This window comes from Panthera tigris, chromosome A1, assembly GCF_018350195.1.
Source record: "Panthera tigris isolate Pti1 chromosome A1, P.tigris_Pti1_mat1.1, whole genome shotgun sequence".
Lineage (NCBI taxonomy): Eukaryota > Metazoa > Chordata > Mammalia > Carnivora > Felidae > Panthera > Panthera tigris.
In genome coordinates this window covers 212,375,895-212,393,824 of record NC_056660.1, presented here as the reverse complement: position 1 = coordinate 212,393,824, position 17,930 = coordinate 212,375,895, and the positions used below count along the sequence as shown (strand labels likewise).

The window sequence follows — 17,930 nt, the reverse complement described above, 5'->3', positions numbered from 1 at the left end:
ACATTTCACAACATGGCTCCTCTCTTCCTCCAGTGAGAATCAAGGATTGAAAACAAAAGATGACTGTGTGTTCTTGAGAAATAATAGATATATGTAAAGGGTTTGAAGAACAGGAAAATATGAATGTATCAAGTCAGTACTCGACCCACCTACTCTGTAGCATACCAAGACCCAGTAAAGACAGATGGGAACATTCTAAATTACCTAAAACCACGGCACCTGGGTGGCTCAGTTGGTTAAGCATCTGACTCTTGATTTCAGTTGTCATGATCCTGAAGTTTTGTGAGTTTGAGCCTCATTGTCAGGCTCTGCACTGACCCTGCAGAGCCTGCTTGGGTCTCTCTCTCTTTTTCTCTCCCTACCCGCCCCCCCACCCGCCCCCGTCTACACACACACACACACACACCTCCCCGGCTCATGCTCTCTCTCAAAATGAATAAACTTAAAAAGTAAATAGATTGATAATAACCTATAAATAATAAATTATTTTTTTAACTTTTTAATTTTTTTTAATGTTTATTTTTGAGACAGAGAGAGACAGAGCATGAGTGGGGGAGAGGCAGAGAGAGAGCGAGACACAGAATCAGAAGCAGGCTCCAGGCTCTGAACTGTCAGCACAGAGCCAGATGCGGAACTCAAACCTACGAAAGGTAAGATTATGACCCGAGCCGAAGTCGGATGCTCAACCGACTGAGCCACCCAGGTGCCCCTTTAAACTTTTCTTAAACATTTATTTTTGAGACAGACAGCACAAGCTGGGGATGGGCAGAGAGAGAGGGAGACACAGAATCTGAAGCAGACTCCAGGCTCTGAGCTGTCAGCACAGAGCCCAACACGGAGCTTCAATTCACAGACCACGAGATCATGACCTGAGCAGAAGTCGGATGCTCAACCGACTGAGCCACCCAGGCGCTCCAGTTATTTATTTATTAATAAATAATAAAATAAACACATAACCTAAAACCACAAGGCACTGCCATGGGATATAATCACTTCTGATAAGGAATCAAAGCCAGGTTTTATATCACTGTTTCTCAATGAAAATATCTTCAAATGCCTTCATGTTGGGTTCACTGTTTATTGGGTATTCAAACATAATTAGCAATCCTTAATGAGTTAATGGAACAAAGCAACAGTCATAAGTGGCTGTTAACATAACAAGAGAGGCCTGGTGAGTCTCCGAAAGCAATCTACCACACCATCTATTAAGTATTCTTGCCAAAATATCTAACTTCAATCAGCTTGACTTTCTATGTCAATCTACCAATTTATAAGAAACACTGGGACAGGAGAAACATGTTAAATGACACCATGGGGATGCAACAAGTCAAATCTTAACTGTGGAAAATTCTGTAAGACACAACCAACTTTGTCAACAAAGAAAACTGGAATTTGTTTTGTTTTTTGGCATAAGGCTCTGGGTGGTAGGAGTTTTCTAAAATTGTTAATTCAGGTTGAAATAAGCATTACAAGAAACTTGGGAACAGCCGAGGCAGGAAGAAGCAAGACAGCCTATCTTAAGGCAGAAGAAGAAAGTCAGAGCTGTTTCAGAGAAAGAGCGGTTTCAGAAAATACACCACTCTGAGTGTGATGTATTTTAGAGATGCCCACAGTTTACATCCCAGAAGATGCTAATAAATCAAGTCCTTCTGAGGCAGTGCTTCTTAGATGTGGGGAGTGTTCCATCACCTGTGGATCTTGTTACCTCTTTAAGTGCTCGGGCCTCACCACGAGTGTAAAAAATCAGAGTGCAGGGGATGCAACTGGGCCTTTGGTTGTGCAAAAAGCTCCCCAGATGATTCTGATGCATTGGTCTATGTTGTGCAAGAGGGACTATATTGCATATGTAAATGCTACGAGTGTTTTGGTAATTTAGAAATTCTCATGGAGTTTTCATCGTCTGTTATTGGCACAGAACTAAATGAAAGCACTATTATTTTTGACAGGTCTATCATCTTTCTCTGAGGACAGAGCAAAACGATTCATTAAATTCAATCACCTGTTAGAAAACTAGTGATCATCTTGACTAGTGCCTGGAATTCAGTTCAAACACTGCAGCCAGCTTGGAGAGGGCTACCCTATTGTTTTGTCTCCAAAAGTAGCATCTTCCAATGATAAAGAATTTACACTACTTAAAACTACCTACATCAATTCCTGAAATGGTCGAATTCTTTCTTTACATTCCATAAACAAAACAATCAGGAGACACCTTTTAGGATTCTGTCCTGCCGAAAACTCACTTTCCCTAAACAACTGTTCTCTGCTCCCCCAACTTCCTGGGGTGAACCCACCTCCTCCCCATCAAATGCCTGGGGAAATGGAAGTGCTAATCATTTTATGTCAACTGCACACATTGACTATAACGATAATAACCAACATTTATTAAGCTTCTATTATGTGCCAGGTAAGTGCTCTTCATTAGTATCTCATTAATCCTCATACAGAGGTATGAGCACTAGTATTATCTCCATTTAAAGATGAAACTGTGGCTTAAAGAGGTTCAGGAAATTTCCTTTTATAGGAAGTAAGTCACTAGGCAAGGATACAGCCCAACCCCCAACAAGCTCCAGAGCCTACATTCTTCACTGCTGAGTACTGCTTCTAACAAACATGGTCTCCAGTTTCCTCCTACAAAAGGGAGAACAGCTGTAATATCCACTGCCTACAGTAGGAAACTAGTCTCCTATCACAAAACTGATTTGGACAAATTAGAAAAACTCCCTTAAGAGAACTGCACTTCACCGTACAGGACATACAGGACAAAAGCATGTGAAAGCTAAAGTCAGCTAACACTCCTGAGAATCTGCTGAGAAGCTGAAAAGCAGCCTGCTTGTTTTCATTCCATTAATTCTCAAAAAGTAAATTCTCTAGTTTTTTACCAAGTTCATATTTAAGGTGCCCATCTTCTCAAATGTGTGATCGACCCAGGGCACCTCAGGAAAGGCAAAAATGGGTCCTGCCAGAAGATCGCTGATCTTGAAAAGAACAGGGGTGTGTGGAGGGCGATCCCACAACCAAGCTCTCATCAGGCCGGAATGCTTATATATACCAAAATGCTTCACATCAACCCTTCACTGTTTGTGAGGGCCTGGAGTCAAAAACTGAAGTTGTTATTCTCAGCTTAATTTCATCCAGCCAGAAGGGCAAATTCCAAGAGCCAACATCCCTAAAGGTTCCAAAACACAATTTCTCTCAATCGCATTTGGCACCAAAATGCTAAAAAGACAAAACACAGACATTTTATTTCCTCAAAGTCGCTCCATGCTCTAAAATGGACATTTAATACACTTGTTTTCTCCGCTAAAACAGAAAATCTGAAGGGGAAAATGTATTTGCACCCACATATTAGGTGGGAATGAAATTTACCTTTTTTTACAGCAGAAAGCTGTATTATTAATACAGCATTGTACAAATAATTTTTGTTTTCCCTCTTGTTTCTCCAAACTTCTCTCAGTGCCTGCACTACAATAAGGATACAGATGTGGCCACAGTTCAAACCCTGCTCTGCTATCTATAGACGTGACCTTGGGCATAACATTTAACCTGAGTTTTGGTTTGTTCCAATGTAAATGGAAACAATACTACCTAATATGAGGCCTGAAGAAAAATGTGTACCAACACCTGGCACACATGTTCAGTAAATGAGAGCTGTAATTGTTGGACATAGCAGTATCTGTGCTTCTTGATTTCCTTTTCTTTCGTTCTCTCGTCCTTTCCTTTAAGGAATAAACAAAGAATTCAAATATCCTACATGAGAGGGGCAATTATTCAAGATTCTGTCACAGGTAAGAATAATTTCTACTTCTCTCTCAGTCCTTTTTCCTACATTAAACTACACTGAATCTACTCAGGAGGCCTCTCAATTCTTTTTTTTATGGATCAGAAACTCCTGCAATTAGCAACACCCAAGTTGGTCCTAATTCTGTAAGACAGAGGATACAGGAATATGTGAAGCAAAGGAAAAAGAAATGGCATTTTTCTATTAATAGGATTTGTTTTCTAAAAGCCCACAATGACAGGGGCACCTGGATGGCTCGGCTGATTAAGTGTCTGACTTAGGCTCAGGTCATGATCTCTCGGTTTATGGGTTCGAGCCCCACTGGGCTCTGCTGACAGTGTAGAATCTGCTTGGGATTCTCTCTCTCTCTCTCTCTCTCTCTCTCTCTCTCTCTGCCTGTCCTCGACTCACATTTTCTCTCTCTCTCAAAAATAAATAAATAATAAAAGCCCATAATAACTTAGGTCTGGTCATTTTGTGTCTTATCTTCTACAATATGAAGTACTTTGAACCCATTACAAGACCAAGAGAGAAAACTAATGGCTTCCTTAAAAGAATACCACATCCAAGGAATGGACCGCTCAGGCATACTGTACAAAAAGCAAAACTTTCTCGACTGTTGATTCTATTGAAAGTAGACTAAACTGCTGAACTTGAGAATAAAAACCTATAGAAACACTTGAGCAGTGGAATTTAAGGAGGCACACTGTAGACAAACATCACTAATATCTAATCCTTCTTTGGTTCATACTTCAAAATAATTATAAATATACATTATCCAATTCTTACAAATAATTCAGGAAAAAATAAGTACCACAATCACTACCATCAAATACCCATTCCCAAATCAAAACACACACACACCAGTCCTAAGAGGAGAAATAGCCTAGAGGACTCCAATAAATCAGGGTATACAAAGAGAATCAGAAAAAAACAAAACAAAACAAACAAAAACAAAAACAAAACCCTCCCAGGGTGCCTGGCTGGCAGAGTCCAAAAAGCATGTGACTTTTGATCTTGGGATTGTGGGTTCAAACCCCAGGTTCAGTGTACAAATTACTAAAAAAATAATCGTTTAAAAAAAAAAAACCCTCCTTTCAAAAAATTGAATTTTTCTTTTAATTTGGGAACCTATCTCTTTGGGTGGTAGGGAGGCATCAGGAAAGACAGAATGGATTCTCATTGGCTACATCCTATAGTTCCTTCACTCCTGTATTTTACAATAGTTTTCTGAACTCCACAGAAAAAGACTGACAAATATGGAGATTCTATCTCAATGTTTTTGAGAAAGAGAAAAGAGTGATAACATCCGTTGCTTGTTGATTCTGGGAGAATGAACACAGTCGAATGGAAGAGAGGAGAAGCAGTTATCAACAAGGGTACAAGGAGCACCCATGTCTGTATATGGATCTTAAAGTCGGTTGGTTATAGGACAAGATGAAATTCCCACATGTACATCCTACTCCTGCTCATGCTGCACCCTGAGTGTGTATAAGGTGTTGTCTTCATGGGAGAATTTATTAGATGAGTGATTAAAGGCTGCCCAACTTGATCTTTAGAATTGGGTAAGTAACTACAATTTCTTCCCTCTCAACATTACAAATTACTACACATCATGACTCAGGGGTCGCTTGTGGACTGTAGAAATCATAGGGGCACCTGGGTGGCTCAGTTGAGCGTCCAACTTCAGCTTAGGTCATAACCTTGCTGTTTGTGGGTTCAAGCCTCACGTCGGGCTCTGTGCTGACAGTTCAGAGCCTGGAGCCTGCTTTGGATTCTGTGTCTCCCTCTCTCTGCCCCTCCCCCAGTCATATTCTCTCTCTCTCTCTCTCTCTCTCTCACTCAAAAATAAATAATAAACATTAAAAAAGAGAGAGAAATCATAAATGCCCAATCTGTAAATGCCAAAGTGGATACTTCAAAGACCAGCCCTGAGAGGTGAATAATGACAAATATTTCTTGGGTTGTATGCATCAGGCATTGTTAAAGGGTTTTATACTTATTAACTCATGTAATCCTCATAGCAAGCCCTTGAAGTGGTGTTATTATAGCCACTATTATCTCCATTTTGTAGATGAAGACACCCAACTAGTACATGTGGAGGTGGAAGTCAAACCCAGTAGCTGGCCCAGTCTGTGTCCTTATAGGACATGCCGCCCCTTACATGGAATGAAGGAAAACCAGGACAAAATAATCAGTGAATGTATCTGCCAGACCCACCTGAAACCAAGTTAAATCAAGATTCATACAGAGTTCTCAAGGAAAACCTGAGAGAGTGCTGTAGAGAGGCAGAAGGAAGCTGAAGGGAAAAAACAAACACCAAAAAACATGTGCCCCACAGGAGTAATGGCTGGCTGCATGGGAAAGAACTCTGGGGCTTCTTCAACCCCAGCTGAGTTACCTCTTGTAACTTACTCCACTGGGTCTGCTTAAGGCCGAAGCCTCTGTCACCCCAACAAACCCTCCAGGGTTCAATGGGAATCTTCTGATTCATGACACTCCAACCACAATTAATACTGCTGTATACTGCCTGGACAATTCTGTGCTTCCCTTCAAGAGCATGTAATCTAGAGGTCAACCTAAGAGTCCCCCTTTACACCTCCTTCTCCATCACCCTCAATATCCAATCTATCACCAAATTCCATCAATATTACCTGTTAAAAATGTTTCTAGAATTCATGTTCCTCTCTTATCTCCACCGGCATCACCTAATTCAAGCTACCACCTCCCATTTGGACCACACGCTTTGCAGCTGGTCTACCCACATCTGTCCACTTTCTGATCCATTCTCCACCCTAAAGCAGCAGTGTTCCTTTCAGCACACAGTCTGCTTTGCATTATTGGCAGGATGAAGACAATGACTTGATATGGGCCTGTGCAGCCTGGCCCCTACCTACCTGTCCAATCTGGTTTCCTCAGTCTGCACATTGGCCACACTGGCCTTTCAACCTCCCATACCTGCCATGCTCATTCTCATCCTGAGTTGTTTCCACAGGATGCTCCTTCTATAAAATGCTTCTCCTCTACTTCTCCGCCCTATGAAGTTTGTGTATCCATCAGATCTCATGACAAGGGCCATTTCTATTACCAGGTTCTCACTGCCCTATGTATCTCTCTCCCTCCTAGCCCTTGTCACAGTTGCAATTTCACATTTGTTCTATGTAATTATTTAAGTCTGTCTCCCCAACAATCTAAACTCTGAGGGTAAGTCCTTATCTGTTTTTATGCTCACCATATATCCCCAGAATCCAATACAGGCCCTGCACATGGTACATGTTCAAAAGATTTTGTTAATTTCATGAGCAATGACTAAGTAGTGAGATGTTTTAAAGAGGTTTTAAAACCACTTGAGCAGGGACCAGAGAAACATAGGGCTTAAGATATGATAACTAGGCTTGAGCCATTACTATAGATGGCATCACTAAATGCTCTAATCATATGGTAAAGTGCTGGAGAAAAGAGTGTGTTCCACTGAACACAGTCATGCATGTGGTATTCATCCAGAAAGACCAGAAATTGTGAAGCCTGTCCAGTAAGAACTGTAGGAGCACGACAGCCGTGGATGGGGCTGGCGTCATCCCAGGATCCGACAGCCAATCCAACCAGCCTCTAGTGACAGCTGCCCGTGTGCTTACTTACATCGCCATCTGGTTTCAGAGAGGGGCCTGGACTCCATTTTAACTCTTTACTACTTCTATCCCACCATCCTTCAACTCTTGACACTCCCTGCCCAGCTGCCTAAGAGCAAACAGTGACAATCGTACTTCCAAAGCTATGAAACATGGGATAAAAGTCCTAGCTGACCCCAATTAAGTATCTTGGTTCAATGGGTAGGAAAAAAAGGTAGAAAAGTATGGTTCTTTAATAATTAAGGAGAATTGGTTCTCCTAGTTACACTGACAGACTTTTCTTGAACTCTGCAAGACTCCTGAAAACCAACTCATTTGAAAATGATGTAAATTTTCAGGGCACCTGGGTGGCTCAGTAGATTGAGCGTCCGACTTCCTGCCCAGGTCATGATCTCACGGTTCACGAGCTGGAGTCCCACACTGGGCCCTCTGCTGACAGTGCAGGGCCTGCTTCAGAGCCTCTGTCCCCCTCTCTCTCTTCCCTTCCCCTGCTCATGCTCTCTCCCTCAAAAATAAATAAACATTAAAAAAAGAAAATGATGCAAATTTTCAACAAACGTAGCAGTTACAAATGGACCAAATGATTTGTGTGGCACCTCTTGCGACTCCATCTGAGTGTGGACATTTTGTGCCATTACGGTGCAAAAGAATGGCAAAGACTGCTGTCAGCAGTCACAGCATGCCCACAGTTTCCAAACTAGGGTATCCCAGTGGCCTGAGTTCAGTCACAACAGTGGCTGAACATAAATGGGGAACAGTTCTACCACAGTGGTAGGATGGGAGTTGGGGTTTGTAGTCACTAATTCCTTATTTCAACATTTACCCCAATGTTTTGGCTACTGTTTGTTTTAAATTAAAAAGAGAACAAGGGCATGAATAACAAGTCTTCCTGTTTCTGCACGGTTTACCCCACAGATCAAAAGGAGCCGCGGGAGTACCACCCACCCCTAGGACCTGCCAGTGCCCCCACATCATCTAAAAAGCCCACCCCACGCTGAGCCAGAAGCGCTCCTCTCCTGGCAATCTGTGACAACCGCCACCCATTCTTCTGCAAGCTGATGGCCCAAAGGAGACACACCTACCGGAACGTGGATCATCCACGTGGCCTGGCACTAAAACGTTGTCAATGGCATCTCTTCTCAGAACTCTGTTTCTGAGAAGGAGTGGCCCAAAGCACAGGGCTCCGATGAGCCCGAGGAGCGAAACTAGTGAGTCAACACTCAAGCTGAATGTCTGGTTACTCAGAGCTGCGGGGTGACCCATCTCTAATACATACCAATTCATTTCAACAAACAGCTCCCGAACATCCTAAATACCTAACGCTGAGAATAAAAAGATAAATAAGAATTGACTTCTGCTCTCACTAAATCCAGACAAATAAAAAGTCATAATTGGAACAGTGGGTGAACAATGCAATAAATACTGGAAGCCTACAAAAGATTACATATCAAGACTGCATCATCTCATGTAATCCTCACAACTCTGTTAACAGCCATTACTGTTCCCATTTTACTGATGAGGAAAACAAGGCCGACCTAGGTTGAGTGAAGTGAGACTTGAGCCTCAGTTTACCTGACCAGAATCATATTCTTCACTATAATATAACCTGCCTCTGCCTGCTGGCCACATCCTTCTCCAGGGCACCGTCTTATCCCTGCCTTTTCGCACCCTCTTTCACCGATGAACTATCACTTCTCGCGCACCTGCTGTACTCCAGCACAGCAAACCCAGGAGAGAACAGAACACACTGCCTCTGCCTCCCCACCCAGAGCACACAGGAGTTGACCACAGTACACGCGTAACAAAGATGTGTGCGAAGTGCTGCTCTCGGGGACGGACAGGCCATGATGGGAACACAGCAGGAACACCAAACCGCACTCACACAGGGTCAGAGAAGATTGCTCCCCTCAGGAAGTGTCATTTATACTGAGACCTGAAAATAAGCAGAAATTAGTTCCAGGCCAAACCACCACTCTCTGGCTGCTCCTCTGCAAGGCTCCTTTCCAGGCGGGGTCCTCCTCCCTCTTCACAAGACCCGTGTTCCCTGCACAAGCTCTCCCACTCACGTCACTTCCAGCAATATAGCGGATGACCCCCAAAGGGCTCTTCACTCCAGATCTCTATTCAAAAGCTCCAGGCCTACACACCTGAACAGCCTCCTGCCCACCTGCACTGGAATGTTCCTAACATCCTCCAAATTCACATTTTAAAACCAGTTCATCACTCTGCTGCCCACCACCAAACCTGTTCATCCTCCTCTGGGCTCTGACTCAATGATCGGCCCCATCAACAGACACCCAAAAGTCATTCATTTCTCTTTTTTTTTTAATTTTTTAAAATGTTTATTTACTGGGGCACCTGGGTGGCTCAGTTGGCTAAGTGTCCTACTTGGGCTCAGGTCACAATCTCACTGTACGTGGGTTCAAGCCCCACATCAGGCTCTGTGCTGACAGCTCACAGCCTGGATTCTACTTCAGATTCTGTGTCTCCCTCTCTCTCTGCCCCTCCCCAGCTTGCACGCGTGTGCGCACTCTCTCAAAAATAAATAAACCATTAAAAAGTTATTTTTATTTATATTTTTACTTTTTAATTTATTTATTTATATATAAATATATTTAATATATTTATTTATTTTTATTTTTAATTTTTATTTATTCGGGGGAGGGGCATAAAGAGAGAGGGAGAGAGACAATCCCAAGCAGGCTCCACACTATCAGTGCAGACACAGAGCTCGATCTCACAAACCATGAGATCATGACCTGAGCCAAAATCAAGAGCTGGACACTTAACTGACTGAGCCACCCAGATGTCCCTCTTTTTTTAAAGTTTTCATTTAAATTCTGGTTAGCATATAGTGTAGTATCAGTTTCAGGTATACAATGTAGTGACTCAACACTTCCATACATTACCCAGTGTTCATCACAACAAATGCACTCCTTTTTCCTCACCACCTATTTAACCCATCCCCCCCACCTCCCTTGACCCAGCAGTCATTCTTTACTACTCCCTGCCCCTCATGACCTGTCTGCTCTGCTTTATTAATAGCTCCAGAATCCATCCACATCTGTCCATCCCTTTGCTGCTTTTACTTTCAGCCACCATCACCTCTCACTTTGCATGCTCCCGTGACCACAGCCACACTGTCACCATCTAGCTCCCAGTGAAGCCACTGGACCCATCAGTCAATTCAACCGTCCACACAATTCAAGACCTCCGCCAAGATCTCTCCGATCGCCCCTCCCTCCTGTATTGCAACAATCTCTTACCTTGTCAGCCTCCCCAACTGATGACACAAAATGGGGGAGGAGGCTGTACCTGTATGTATTTTCTAGCCTCATATAGTAAATTGTCAAGAAAAGTCTACTAAAAGAATGCATAAACAGAAACATACAAAGAGACAAGGAATTTTTCTTCCTGGTAATATTCTTTAACTATCCTAAGCATAGTTCTTGACAGACTTTTTTAAATTACTACCTAAGTATGATCAGTACTGAAGTATATGATTAGTGCCAAGTCTTACCAACTTTTGTCACACTTCTTTCTGAAACACATTCTAGTCCCATCAATAGGACAGGGGCATAGGCAAAGCCAGACTTTAAATATGAAGCTCTATCACTAAAGATACAGCCTAGAAGCTAAATGAATGTACCTACTGTCCAATTCTAGGGAGCTGGAACTCTAGGCAGGATTTGTTCCTGGAGCTGGTTCCCAGACTGCTAGTTCCCTGCTCCTGGCCAGAGGGCTTCACTCGCTTTAGAGCCAGCCTGCTAGCAGGCTCAGTCCCCTCTGAAAGCATGCCCAGGTAACAGCTCTGCTAACCACAGCTCCACTCTATACCCTTTATACACTCTCTGGCATACAAGCAACAATTACTCTGACAAGAAAACAGTATCTGAAGCCAGGAAAGCAGACATGCAGTAAGAGGTGAACTGACAATCTCTGTCTGGGCTCAAAGTAATAGACCACAGACTAAGCCGGTTCAGGTATCTGGTCTTTAAGGACTCTGCTATTTACTCACCATGCAGATCAGGTCTCAGCCTTTAATAAGTGTTCATTTCATAGGGTTGTTGGGAACTTTCAATAACATTTCAGACTAAGCATCTATTATCCACAAAAATATGTGTCTAACTTAAACACATAAATATATAATTTGCTGAAGGTTTCACTACGTCCACTTCCACATGTCCCATGTCATTATCTTGATAATGATCCTGTAAGGTATTCTCATCCCTGCTTTACAGATAAGACCAATGAAGCTCCAAGAGGTTAAATCGTGTGCCTGGACTCATACAGCTAAACAGGTGATGAAGCCAGAACTTGTTCACAGGAGTTCCAACACCTGGCTTAGTACTTTTGATTTTTACTTTGTTTTTGTAAAAGTTGTACTAGGATACAAATTCAGGGGCGTCTGGCTGGCTCGGTTGGTAGATCATATGACTCTTGACCTTGGGGTTGTGAGTTGAAGCCCCACATTGGGCACAGAGTTTGCTTAAAAAAAAAAAAAAAAAGGGCAAATGCATACACCATACAAATCACCTACTTAAAATGCATAATTCAGTGGTGTTTAGTATATTCAGTTATCCGACTATCACAACAATCAATTTTAGGATATTTTCATCACACCTAAAAGAAACATGGTACCCATTAGCATTCATCCCCCCTATTCTCCCTGACACCACCCTAACACCACTCTGAGCCCTAGGTAACTACGAATCTTAAACTTTTTTCCTATTACAAAATAATAGCATCAAGCGTCCTTTCAACTGTAACAAGTGTTCAGGAGGACAGGGAAACAGGAGACAACCTGTAACAGTGCATTACCCTAACAGCTAAGCAATAGTTACTCGTGCCCATTCTAAATCCTTGCATTCACATTTAGACTGCTTTTTCCCCTTATCTCGATTTTTTTTCTTAAAGGAAGAAAAGTAACTGCTCACTAAGACCCAAATTAAGTCCCTCACTCTGGTTTGACAGCTCATCACTTATTGAATGATAGTAAAAGCATTACTCATTCATGCTTCTTGACAACAATCACTCTAACAGATGACTGTTGGGGTATAGAGACCAAGAACAGAGTCAGGAACCACACTAACGGTCTACCACAGTTCTCACCTCACCACCCCAATCACTCTCCGGAGAAATAAAAAAGAGGCTCAGAACGATGCTCCCACCAGCTCCCCTGAGGCCCCCTCGTGGGATGGCCACAGTCCTCTCTGAAGCCACGCTGACCTCCAGGAGGCCACATTCTGTGGCACTGCAGGCCAAGGAGCTTACAGCTCTGTTGGAGAAAGATCTGCAGACACAAAGCAATTACACACAAGGAGTAGAGAATAAATGATCGACTGTAGCAACAAAGAACCCAGAGCTACAGATGGCCTGTACCATGGGCAAAAAGAAAGGGAGAATGCCAATTAGGAAAGACCGGCGAACACAGAGAGGCTGAAATGGCTCTGGCCTTCAGTGTTCCCTGGCCAGCAGCCTTTCCCACTACACTCCTTGCTCACTTTTCTCTATTTGGGTTTCCCCTATGACTTCATTTGAAATAGCAGTTCTCAATAGGGGTTGAAGGAAAAAATAATAATTAACAGAAAAAAAAAATGTGGATACTTACAGCAGGTGCCCCCCCTCACATACACCCTTCCCTGACCCTAAAGCCCATTCAAATCTCTAAACCAGGACTTGGTACAGTGTATTTATTTTGAAAAAGCTCCCCCAAAGAACCATGCTGTTTAAAAAAAAAAAATAAGGGGGGGAGGGGCACCTGGGTGGCTCAGTCAGTTAAGTATCCAACTATTGGTTTCAGCTCAGGTCATGATCTAACGGTTTGTGAGTTCGAGCCCCACATCGGGCTCCATGCTGACAGTGTAAAGCTTGCTTCAGATTCTCTCCCCCTCTCTCTCTACTCCTCCCCTGCTCACACTCTCTCTCTCTCTCAAATAACTTAACAAAATTTTTGTTTTAATTTCCTTGGGCAAAATAGGTTCAAAAGCACTTGCCTAGGCCAACTCTATGAATCAGGAAATGACAGCCAAAGAGGTCAAGGGGGCTCCCTCAAAATCACACAGAAAAAAATGAACAGAGTCCTGGCCTCCCAAATGCAAACTAACACTCTCTCAACAAACCAGAAGAAGGCAGGAATCTGCAGTGAGTCTGGAAAGGGTGTTAAGATTTGGGAAAGCGGCAGGCACACAGGAGGACTCTTAAATGGGAAAATGACACACGCAGGCTGCACCCAGCAGGAACCTGGCTGTGCTGTGCAGGGTGACTCGGGTAGAGGGAGAGACCAGGTAAGCATCTATGGTCTGTGGTTCCAAGCACAGCAAGGAGGGCGGAATGAATGGAAGTGAAGACAAACCAGCAAAGAGGGCACCCTCCAAGGGAACCCTGGAAACTGTGATGGCCAGGAGTATAACTGGCTGGCTGGGGAGAGAAGGGGCCACTGGCAGGCTAATTTAAAAGGAAGATAGCCACGCTGGATCGGACAGAAGGCCCAGGACATAAAACACTGCCCAAACCTCAGGTCCTCCTGCATGCCTTCAAGACAAGGAAAAACACTGTGACAGAAGGACAGAGAAGGAATCCATGTAAGAGCTTACTGAAAAAGAAAGCTATGCAGGAAGGGAAGCCCTCTGGATGGAGAGGAAAGGCGTCCTTTGTGGGCACCTGCAAAAGGGACAGCACCCCCCCACTCTGGTGACCAGCCTCTGAGAGTGCAAGGGAAGAACAATGCTAGAAGGGAACATAAGAAATGTCACCACTATCGGGACCTGCACTTGTGGCCCAAAGAATGAACACATGCACGCGTGCACACACGTGCACGCACACACACACACACACACACACACACACACACACCCCTGCAGCTTCTGGGGTAAAAGGTAATAGCTACTACAACAATTAACATTTAATAAGGCTTTGCTGCACATTGGGTACTGTGTTAACTTCGATGGACTGCCTCACTTAAGACTAACAACAATCTTATGAGCTAGACACAACTATTTTTATTCCCATTTCAGAGGTCAGGAAACCAAGGCTCAGAGAAGTTAAATACCCAGACCAAATCCACAAGGCAAGTAGCAGAGCTCTAATTCCAAAGCTGTGCTCTTAACCACATTACACTAAAAGTTAAAGAGGGTAGCACTGGAATGTATACAAGTGCTGGAGAAAGGTAGCTGGTGGCAGTTACAGGGCTGTCAGAATCTCAGAGTCGAAGCTAACTGACGTGACTAACAACAGCTGCAAACACACATGGCATTGCCTTCTGTGCACCAACCTCCTGCCCCACTCCCAGGACTGCTACACAAATACTAGGTCAGCTGAATAGCTGGCAAGGAGCTAAAAGCCTTGGAACAGGAGCTTTTCCGTGGTCTTGGACCAAGGGGAACCAGAAGCAAATGAGAAGGTGCCTACAGGCTCACAAAGGGCCAGACTGACTTCATGGTAAAGCAGTATTCGCAGAAAGCAGAATAACAAGCCTTCGTGTCCTAGCAGCACCCCTCGGATTCTACTTTTCAGGATTTAGCCCACTTCACCCCCCACCACGCCTTACATAAGGTATGAGACAGATGCTTCGACCACCTGGGCCCAACATGCCCATGAGCCTTTTGAGCTGTCCTTGTTGCCTGCCCACTACATCATCCCCCTCCTCCCCACACCAGCACCCACCCTCACACTGCCCTTTCCAAGTCCTACGCTGCCTTCACATGAGGCCGAAAGCTGCCGCAGCCTTCTGTGCTCCAAAAGCATTCTGTGCACGCCTCCTTCATGAACAGGCAGCACCTACTTCTGTGCATTAGAGCCATCTGTTGACTTGCTGTCTCTCTAACAGAATGTGAACCCCGAGAGCACAGACTGTTTTTATGCATTCCTAATTCTAACACAGTGCAAATGGGAGGTACACAATCAACAATTCTCCCAATTCAAGTGACTATCAATAATAACAGCATCTAGGGGTGCCTGGATGGCTCAGTCGGGTAAGCGTCTGACTTCAGCTCAGGTCATGATCTCACAGTTCGTGAGCTCAAGTCCCGTGTCAGGCTCTGTGCTGACAGCTCAGAGCCTGGAGCCTGCCTCAAATTCTGTGTCTCCCTCTCGCTCTGTCCCTTCCTTGCTCACACTCTGTCTCTCTCTCTCTCTCTCTCTCAAAAATAAGCAAAAAAAAAATTTTTTTTTTTAAATAATAGCATCTTAGCAGTCATGTCATGTACACGTGGTTATTTCTTATCACATTCAAAGTCAGCCTGCAGGGAAGATGGTCATTCAATGTTACAGTTGAGGAAAAAAATCTGAAAGGCGAAACCACACTGGGAAGTGGATCTCAAGGGATTAAAGCAAAACAGGAACTCGATTGTATGTCTAGAGAAAAGGTAGTAACACAGTGAGATTTTTTTATCCAAAAATCTGGGCTCATTCCCTTCAAGGTATTCTTGGGAATTTTAAAACTCTCTTAGCAAGAAAAGCAACACACCCAGCAGCTCAGGACCACTGTCTCAAACAGGGGTTGGCAATCTGTCATAAGGGAAGGGTAGACAGGTGTCTGGCTGGCTCAGTTGGAACAGCATGTGACTCTTGGTCTCAGGGTCGTGAGTTTGAGCCCCATTTGGGGTGTGGAGATTACTTAAAAATAAAATCTTAAAAAAAATAAAATTAAATTAAAAAAAGGAAAGGCAGACTTCAAAATATTTCACCAAGGTGTCCAGGACTTCCATTCACAAGCCCTGCTTTTCTTGTGGCTGCAACCCTTCCCTTTCCCAAAAGCAAATGACTAAGGACTTAGATGCCACCTCTGAAGGGCTTCCCCCACTGAAGTCTATAGGGAATAATGAAGGACAGGGGCACAGGAGGTAAAAGTGATGATTATACTATTTTAGGAAAAGTATTTACCCATGAAAGCAAAACAGCACAGGCTTGCAATTGCCTTTTAAATAAACAGTTATTACTTCCAGGGGTAATCTGATTTTACTTACTCATATCTTAAGTAAACTATTGAACAGATGTGATACATGGACAAAATTTGGCCTATGATAGAGTCATTAGAAATGAAGGACAAAGGGGGCACCTGGCTGGCTCAGTCAATAGAGCATGCGACTCCTGATCTCAGGGTTGTGAGTTCAAGCCTCATGTTGGAGGCAGAGATTACTTAAAGAAAAAAAAAAAAGCAAAAAAAAAAAAAAGCAAAGAAAAGAAAAAAGAAAAAAAAAAAAAAAAAGAAATGAGGGAAGAGGGAAAAATACATCTCCAGCACAAAACTAGCAAAATGTCAAAGGCCAAATGTTAATAATGAAAAAAGTCAACGAGTAAGTGTTCTCATTAGGTTGGAATTTTAAATATAATTAAATCATTCTCAAATATATAAAGGAACAAAGAAAAGAGGAAAAGAAACTTTCAGAGATAGTGAAAAACACTCTAAGAAAAGAGTTACCACACAGTGAATTTTCTGGGCATGATACCATGGCAACAACCACAACAACTAAATACTCCACTTTCATTAATACCTTAGCTGGGAAAGATTTCTGTATTCTAAGATTAATGATTAAGCACTTTCTGAAACCATCCAAATGGTCCTGACCAACAACTTAGTGACACCAACAATAGCCCACATCTACTAAAGGCTAACCATGTGCCAAGTACTCTAAGGACTTGCATAATCACACTTAATATTCATAAATGTTCACATATACCTATCAGAGATTATTATGATTTCCATCTTCCAGGTAGAAATACAACCAAGGCTTAGAGGACGGCCTCACTCACAGCCAAAATAAGCGGTTGTCTGCCCTCCTTAGAGTTGTGACCCTGGAGGCATGCAGAGGGGACTGAGGACAGAAGTGGCCCTGTGGCCCTTCTAGCTCTTGAGCAGCTTCACTCTGCTCCATTTGTACCTCCCCTCTTCATCCTCCCAAAACAACAAAAGATTAGAGGTTGCAAGAATTATTCCAGCTCCGGGCGTCTGGAGGGCTCAGTTGGTTAAGCATCTGACTCTTGACCTTGGCTGGGGTCATGAACTCATGGCTCCTGAGCTCACTGCACTAACAGCATGGACCCTGCTTGGAATTCTTTCTCCCTCTCTCTCTGTCCCACCCCACTCGTGCTCTCTCTTTCAAAATAAACAAACAAACTTGGGGCGCCTCGGTGGCACAGTTGGTTAAGTGTCCGACTCAGCTCAGGTCATGATCTCAAGGTTCCCGAGTTTGAGCTCCATACAGGGCTCTCTGCTGTCAGCATGGAACCTACTTCTAATCCTCTGTCCTCCCCATCTCTGTCCTTCCCCCACATGTACTCAGAGTCTCTCTCTCTCTCTCAAAAATAAACATTAAAATAAATAATAAATAAACTTTAAAAATTTTTTTTAAAAACTATTCCATACAAAATTTTTAAAAAGAATTATTCCAGCTCAATCCTACCTCCCAACCTCTCTCAAGCGGTTTATTTTAAATGATTCATTAAACTGCAAACCCGCCGATCTTCTTGTTGTCTCCCCAAAACACATCAGAAGCCACAAGAATAACTCATGGAAAACTAAG

At 43.3% G+C, this 17,930-nt stretch overlaps 1 protein-coding gene across 2 annotated transcripts in view; it reads right to left on the bottom strand.

Moving 5' to 3' along the window:
* MTMR12 (myotubularin related protein 12) overlaps window positions 1–17,930 on the bottom strand; it is a 65,686-nt gene that overhangs the window by 40,976 nt on the left and 6,780 nt on the right. The window lies entirely within an intron of this gene.